At 38.8% G+C, this 7614-nt stretch overlaps 1 protein-coding gene across 1 annotated transcript in view; it reads left to right on the top strand.

Moving 5' to 3' along the window:
* plxna1a (plexin A1a) overlaps window positions 1–7614 on the top strand; it is a gene marked incomplete in the record, with an annotated part of 315581 nt that overhangs the window by 241459 nt on the left and 66508 nt on the right.

Consider the following 7614-nt stretch of genomic DNA (forward strand, 5'->3'; position numbering starts at 1 on the left):
TATATATATATATATATATATATATATATATATATATACTTCAGCAGTAGAAAGACACCAGCGGTTCTTTGCCCAGGTTGTTCTTCTTCAAAAGTCTGAGAAAGTACATTATCCGCTGGGCCTTCGTCACCAGAGCAGTGGTGTTGGCGCTCCAGGTCATCTCCTGCTGGCCACCCAGAAACCTGAGGGCGGCCTCTCTCTGCACAGTCCCCGTCGAGGTACAGGGGCTGAATACCTGTTTTTTTGTTTACTTTTTCTCCTGTAATCTACCAGTTCTTTGGTCCTGGTGGTGCCGTCCTGTGTGCAAACTAGTAACTGTCCAGTGTTGGTGGGAGGTAGAAAAAAATGTGACTACGCACTAGTTTGTCAAAGCACTTTATGATGACTGTGGTGAGTGCAAATAGTCTGCAGTCATTTAGTCTGTACTTAGCAGTCTGTACTTATGAAAGCTAGCCGTTGTCCTGGTGCAGTTGTACTCATTAGCGCTCAAATGGGATTTTGCTGTCTCAGAATTGAACTTACCTCAGCTGCCCGTGCACGGCTGCTGTTCAGTTTTAAGGCATCTGTACCTTTCTGGGTTGTTATGTGTCTGGATTTTGTGGTCTTGTGTCAAATCACTTCAGCATGAGTGCAAAGCTACCTGAGCTCCCGTTTTAACCCCTGGCATTCTCATGGGCGCTGTGAGATTACACTACTTTCTTGTGTGGTGCCATATACTTTTGCATTTTACACTTCCTGAACTCGTAGCAGACATTCATAAATCACAGAGAATGTGTGTATATAATCACTGCAGAGTACAAAGCTAAAACAATCTGGCTTTGGATTCTGAGTCTCATGATTGGCTGCAGAGGAGGAACTGGCTTCCTCCACTTGGATATCGGAGCTAAAGTTGCTTATTTCAGGGCTTTTCCAGAATATACTTGGTGGGAAATCAAGTTCACAGCTCCTAAACAAATGGTTGGACTCAGCAGGTTTTTAAGGACTGTTTAAATTTGCAGTTCTAGAGCTCATTATCCTGAGCTCACAGAGTGGCACCTTCTTTAAAAAGTGTAGCATCAACTCAACCATCAACTGAGTCTGTTCTGCTGGTGATTTATGACACAAGATCAAAAACCTGTCCCGACAACCTAAACTACTCAGATAGCAATTTCTTTTTTTTTTCTTTGCTGGTTTTTGCATTGCAGAATCCATAACTTATTAGTCTTATTAAAGCACTTATCAGAGGCACAGCTCAGCTCAGCACTTCCTGATTTTTTTTTTTTTTGCTGTAATTTGTTTGGAGATGCAGAGTCAAGTCCTGGTCCCACTGAGCACTGAACTAGAGCGGAATCAAAGTAATACTTCTTAAAAGTATCTTTATTTTTTGACATTCTCTGCACATTAAACCATCTAAAAATCTTCTAAAAAGTTTCCAAGCTGAGACTCTGTGCGGGTAGTCACTTCAAACAGAATCCAATTCAAAGCATTGAAAAGCAAACTTTCATTTTGTCTAACAAACAATGGTTCTTAACAAGCTCAAATGTGTAAAACTTAATATTTTAAGAAATGACTTGATAGAAAAACATGATAAAAATCGTAATTTTGTTTTAGCTTGCGTAGATAAGCAGAAAGTCGCAGAAGGTTTTGAGGTTGTTCAGACCAAGTTTCTTCTCACTAGAAATTTTATCTACTTGAAGTTTACCTGAAGTTTGTGGTTCTGATGAATCCTGACAAGTTAGGAGGCTGCGCTTCAGAAACTCCTGCAGCAGAACCAGATCGTTTGATCTTGATCTGTTCTACGCATGTGCAACTCTTTGTCCGTTAACAAGCGGTTCTAGATGTCAAAGGGAACAGTGAGGTGTTTGGCACCCAAAAGAACCATATCCACTGACCCTAAAGTAGCAGATATACCTCAGTCTTGACAAAATATAAATGTATTAAAATGGGAATTAGAGCTTGATGATAATGAGCATTTGGGTATCGATATCGGCTCAATACCCAATATCGATACCAATACCAAAATCAATGCTTTTTTGTAAATGCAGTGAATGTGGCATGAACCTCAAAATCTTCATTGTTTTTAATTGTTGTTAACGGTTTCTAGTACATTTCCATTTTGTAATTCTGTGATAAACATAAAAACAGAATTAGGACAATATTTTCAATTAAATTAAAATTAGTTTATTAAAATAAAAACTTCTGGAAATTAAATAAAAAGTGAAGAAGTAAATGCAAAACATTCTACAAACCAAAAGAAACAAGTAACTATGAGACAAAAATAAATCAAAATGTTTAACAATAAAATCATTTTTGCTAGAGCTGTCAGGCGATTAAAATTCTTAATCGCGATTAATCGCATTTTGTCCAGAGTTAACTCGCGATTAATCGCAAATTTACATTTGGCCTTTTTTTAAGGAAAAAAAATGTGTGGTTCGTGGAATTTAGTAGTTCTACATTAATTCTGAAAACAAGAATGACAAAATTAATAGTTTTCATCAGAAATACTTTATTTTGTAACATTGTATTGAGATAAACTTTCTTAACAATAAAAGGCTGTAACATAAAATGCCTAACAAAAGCCCAAGTGCAAGTGAAGGGCATTTTAAATTCAAAACTTCAATCAACGTTCAGTAAAATAAAATAAAAAACATCAAAAATAACATTTCCATAACACTTTCATGTTCATTTTTTGTCAGGACCAAATCTTTTCCTCCTCTGCTGAACTACAGTAATAAATGAAATAGAGATTTATCATTTCCAATTAACTTTTGTTTTTTAAAACATTAAAGACTGAGAAAAGCGGGATACACTGTGGATAGTTTGACAGTCTGTTACTGCCGCCGTGTTCTCTGGCTGCAGCTCGATGCAGCGACGTGTCCAGCGGAGCTCACGCCATGAATATGCCGGCAGACAGACCGCTATGCTGGGGTTGGATCACGCTTAAACCTCCAGAACATTTAAAACGTCCCCCGGTGAGCTTGCTGTTCGGAACGTCGGGGGTCTGCAGCTCTCGGGAAGCGGCGCCGGACACGAGCCGGTACCACCAGACGTGGTACTGGACGCGAACCGGAGCCGGGTTAGGGTGCAGGAGCTCTCCAGGTCCTAGCGCCGGCCGGTTTTAGCTCGCAGCTCGGTGGTTGGAGACCCGCCCGTGATCTAGTGAGAGCAGCCGGTGAGTTGGAGGGCGGGACGCCCGCGCCCGCGGTATGAAAAGGCACGTATGAGAAAGTCCGCGATTAATGCGTCAAAAAAATTGTCGGCGTCAAGCACACGTCAGATTAATGCGTTTTTAACGCATTAATCTGACAGCCCTAATTTTTGCTGATAAAGAAAAGTTTTAAACAAGAGTGGAAATATCTGCGGGCTGGTATCAATCCGATACCGATACTACCTTGAGATCGATACTATTGATACTTTGGATCGATCCGCCCAGCTCTAATGGCATCAACAGTTGGTAGTTTGGTATTATTTAAAGAGGAGACAAGATGACTTTTTACAAAGCAACAGTTTCTGTCTTTTTGCTTTTTGGCTCAGGTTCTGAGAGTTTGATGATTTTAGTCCTCTTCTGGTTTTTTGGACTGGTGGACTCATGGTATGCTAGCTTTAGCTTGCCCAGACTGGACCAGACTTTTATTTTAAAGTGTTCTTTATACACTTTGAATTCTTTACTTTTGGGCGTAACATATTTTGAATTTTTACCTGAACTTAATCTAAAAAATTCTCAATTTTCTTCAGTTGATTGAGGGTTTGGTTATCCTTGAACCACATTTCCTAGTGTATCATAAAACCCTGATCTGGTTTGGTGTCATCCTGCATAAGGTGTCTTAAAGCATTTTGTTGTTTATCATGCGTGCATGCGGTGTGATAGTATGTCTCCCTCAGTCCTCCCACCAGCTCAGATAATGTCAGTAATCTCTTTAACAGCACTCTTACTCCTGTGCCTGTGCTGCCTCTCTGTCGGGGGCTCTGCCAGTGTTTATATCCCCGGGCTTGGTGGCTTGCTGATGTTGTGTTTTGTGGTTTCATAGAGTCATTCTTCCAAAACCATCTAAAGCCCCATTTCCACACCAGGACATCTGTTATCCATATCCTACCCTAGAGCTTGATGGCTACTCACTCTGGTCAGTGTTCACCGGCTATTGTGTTTGTGGAACCAAAGTGCTGAGACTCTGCTGGCGCCTGAGGTTCCAACGCCAGTCGGTTTCCAAGTAGTCGCCCCCCATTATCCACGGCTGCCTTCTGTCTGCCTGCTTTCAGCGTTTTAATTCCTGTCACTCTCACTTCTGCGTTGACTTAATGATTGTTTTCTAAGGGGTGAATGTAAATGATCGGCTTTTTTACCTCAAGATACAACCGAGCTCGTAATCATCAATCCCCTGGTTGTTCCTTTGGTTATTCCTCTTAAACCCATAGCAGGCATTTAGTTACTAACCTCTCATTGATTGACTGGAGGTGTGTTTTTGTATGCACCTCTCTTTGGTAATGCTGCCAAAGGTATTGATTTCTTTATTCTGTTTCAACACAGGCTTTGGCTTCCAAAATGTGGTTTTTCTGCCTTTTCGTTTTTATTCTCATTGGCAAGAAACTGAATTAAATTTAAAAGGATTAACTACCCATATGTGTATTTTTATGCGATTAAAGAGTATTTTAAATGGCATCCAATAGGATTAGTTTGTTTGTTCAAACACAAGATTATCCTCCTTTGTTGATGGGTTTTGGCCACATTAAAAAATGGAATTCTTCACCTAAGTCAGAGTCAAAATAACTTTTTATCTCATGACAAATGACATTTTTGAACAAAAAGAACAAATACCCACAAAAGAACAAAAACAGAATAAAAGCATAACATTTACAGAATTCCCTGACATGCATGGCCTTTTGTTCTGTATGATTTTTTTTTGTTTGTTTCTACAATGAAGAGTTAATGTAGAATATTTTTATTAATGTTTATTTCTCTTTTTCTCCTATCTGCCCATTCCATCAGGGTTCTTATTGAAATTATATAGATGAGCAACATCTACATACAGGTTTAGTTTTCTTTTGAGTGCAAAGAAATAAACCAAATACATAGTAAGTTGATTTACATTCCATCTTTGTGGGTTTCATTTTATTTATTTAATTATTTGCTGTGAATTACAACAAGTTTCCTTTCTGAAGCAAACAGTCCACCAGTAGTCCAGTGCAGTTCCTCTTAAATCGCACTTCTGTTAAGGGCACACTTGAGACACTAAACCCACAACGTTTGGGTCGGGCTGATCTTTGTGGACTGTAACGTCTTACTATAAGATAGAAATACAGGTCTGAGCTGAAATCTCTTTTTTTTTGCCTAAAAACTTTGAAGGTCTTAGACAAAAACATCATAGATCCACTCCAGGAACCTGCTGACTGGAGGATGTCAAAACCACACAGTTCCTCCTCCCTGCACTTAAAGCAGAACTTGATATTTCCACTTAGGCCGACTTTAACTGCAGCTGACACCTGGATTGATGATTTTAATGACCTCTCATTCATCCGTTTTTAGTGAGTAAGGCTCCAAGTAGAAAACAAGGAGCAGGAGTTTTGAGACAAATAGGGACCTTTTACCAATGATCTGTTTTTTAGACTATGAAATGCAGTAATGGATAAGTTCCTTGGATCAAAGTTGTTAAAAATTAGTTTGAGTCCCAATCAACCTGGCAAAAGCTCTTAGAAAATCCAAGGTGTGATTTACAGACATGCAAGCCCAACAGTATTGGTGACCTGGAGGTCTCAGTCTCTGACGGTTTTTTCATGAAGAAGTTGGCATGATCGTGTGAACCAAAATGATAGATTCTTGGTTTCTTCCCTTTGGTTACAGCAGTTCTTACCACTGAATTATTTGGTGTTGTCTCCAGTATTGGACAGAAAAATGGGACGGTGTTGGAGGAACCTGAATCAAACTTAAGGGGGACCAACTTTTAGACCAATCGGGGTCTAAAAGAACAGACGAACAGAAAAGATTGAAATATCTATTATAAGACAGAAAAGGAGGGATTTGCCATTGGTCAATTGATTGTAAAGAAGGCCAATAAAGGAAACAAGTTCTCACAGAACTAAGCCAGCATGCCAGAAGGAAATAACTACACTATCACTGAGGGTTTATGTTGTCTTCTCTAAGCGTCTTGATACAAAACTTGTTTGTATTGCAGTTTAATCAAGGAATGGTTCAATCTTCATTTTTTTAAGTCTTAGTTTTAAAAAGTTAAACCTAACTATTTTCAATTGTAGATGTAATTCTACTTGAATTCCAAAGTGAATGAATTCCTTTATTTTTGAAGGAGCATGTATGTTAATGTTAAAGGGGCCATACAATGATTTTCAGAATAAACTATATCCACATGATCATACATTACCTTTGGAACACTAAATAATAAATTATTTTTGAATTATTAGTCATATTCGTGAGTTTTTCCTACCCAAGTAAAATGACTCGATTCCTAAGACTTTGGTGTCGCTGCGTGTGGGTGCCTAGAGCCCCCGGCTTTGGCAGCTGGTCTTCATTTCTCTCAGGAAAACAAACAACATCTAAACTTTTTCAAAGATGGATGCACATACCATATATTTGTCTTAAGTAGGCCCAGCCATCACTACCTTGGTTCACAGACAAATACACTCGGCGTCTGCATGACTGTGCCTCACTGGGGCGGGAGAGTTGTCTTAAAGGAGCCCCGCGTCTAAAGTAATGAACACCTGATTGAGCTGGAATTTATCGAAGACAGGACACAATTACAAGATATTTGATATTATGAATATAAAATGAAATCTTTTTGCTGATTTGGGGTTTTTTCAAAGCTCAAGAAGTTGTTTTTTCATGGTATGGTCCCTTTAAAGTGCTCTGTATTAATAATAGTTGTTTTTTTGGAGAGAAATCTTTATTTCTTCTTTAAATGCTTGTTCTGTACTGTTTGTAATACTTTATGATTCCACACCACTGTACAGCCGCCTCCCAGACTTTCCCACAAGGCATTGCCTGCTCAGCCAAGCACCACAGCAGAGCAGGGCAGCGGACTGAATACCCATAATTACCTTGTTAGGGCTAAACTTTGTGTGTGCACATTCATTCTCAGTGGATGTGCATGTTTGTGACAACCACTATCCATCAGTCACAATATTTGTTTTGTCACACCACACCTGTCCCTTTAGCGCGCCATAATCTGGAGAGATAAATCACTTTACGGCTCATCAGCACAGCTGAGCATTCCGCAGTCCTTTCCACGTATACAGAATTAGTGTTTTGGATCTGGCTTTGGTGGAACTTGGGTTTTCACTTCTCTTGTTTTGTTGAAAGTCTCTAGGGCAAAGTCAAGGCCCGAGGGTTGGGTTATTATACCCGGCCCTCCAGATCATTTTATTTTATTGTTATTAATGACCCGATGTTATCTTGCACTTATTCATAACTTATATAATTTTAACAAAAGATATTTTTATGGAGATGAAAATAATGAAAGTTATGAAAGATTTAAGTTGATTTATTCTGGAATAATATTCCTACCTTTTTATTGTTTATAATTATGTTAAAAAGTTATGGTTTTAAAGTTTTAAAAATTGGCATTCTGCTAGCTTTTTAGACTATTTTGGCATTTACTAAGATTTTTTTAGGCTATTTTGGAGTTTATA

Source organism: Oryzias melastigma, linkage group LG7 (assembly GCF_002922805.2).
Source record: "Oryzias melastigma strain HK-1 linkage group LG7, ASM292280v2, whole genome shotgun sequence".
In the NCBI taxonomy this organism is placed as follows: Eukaryota; Metazoa; Chordata; class Actinopteri; order Beloniformes; family Adrianichthyidae; genus Oryzias; species Oryzias melastigma.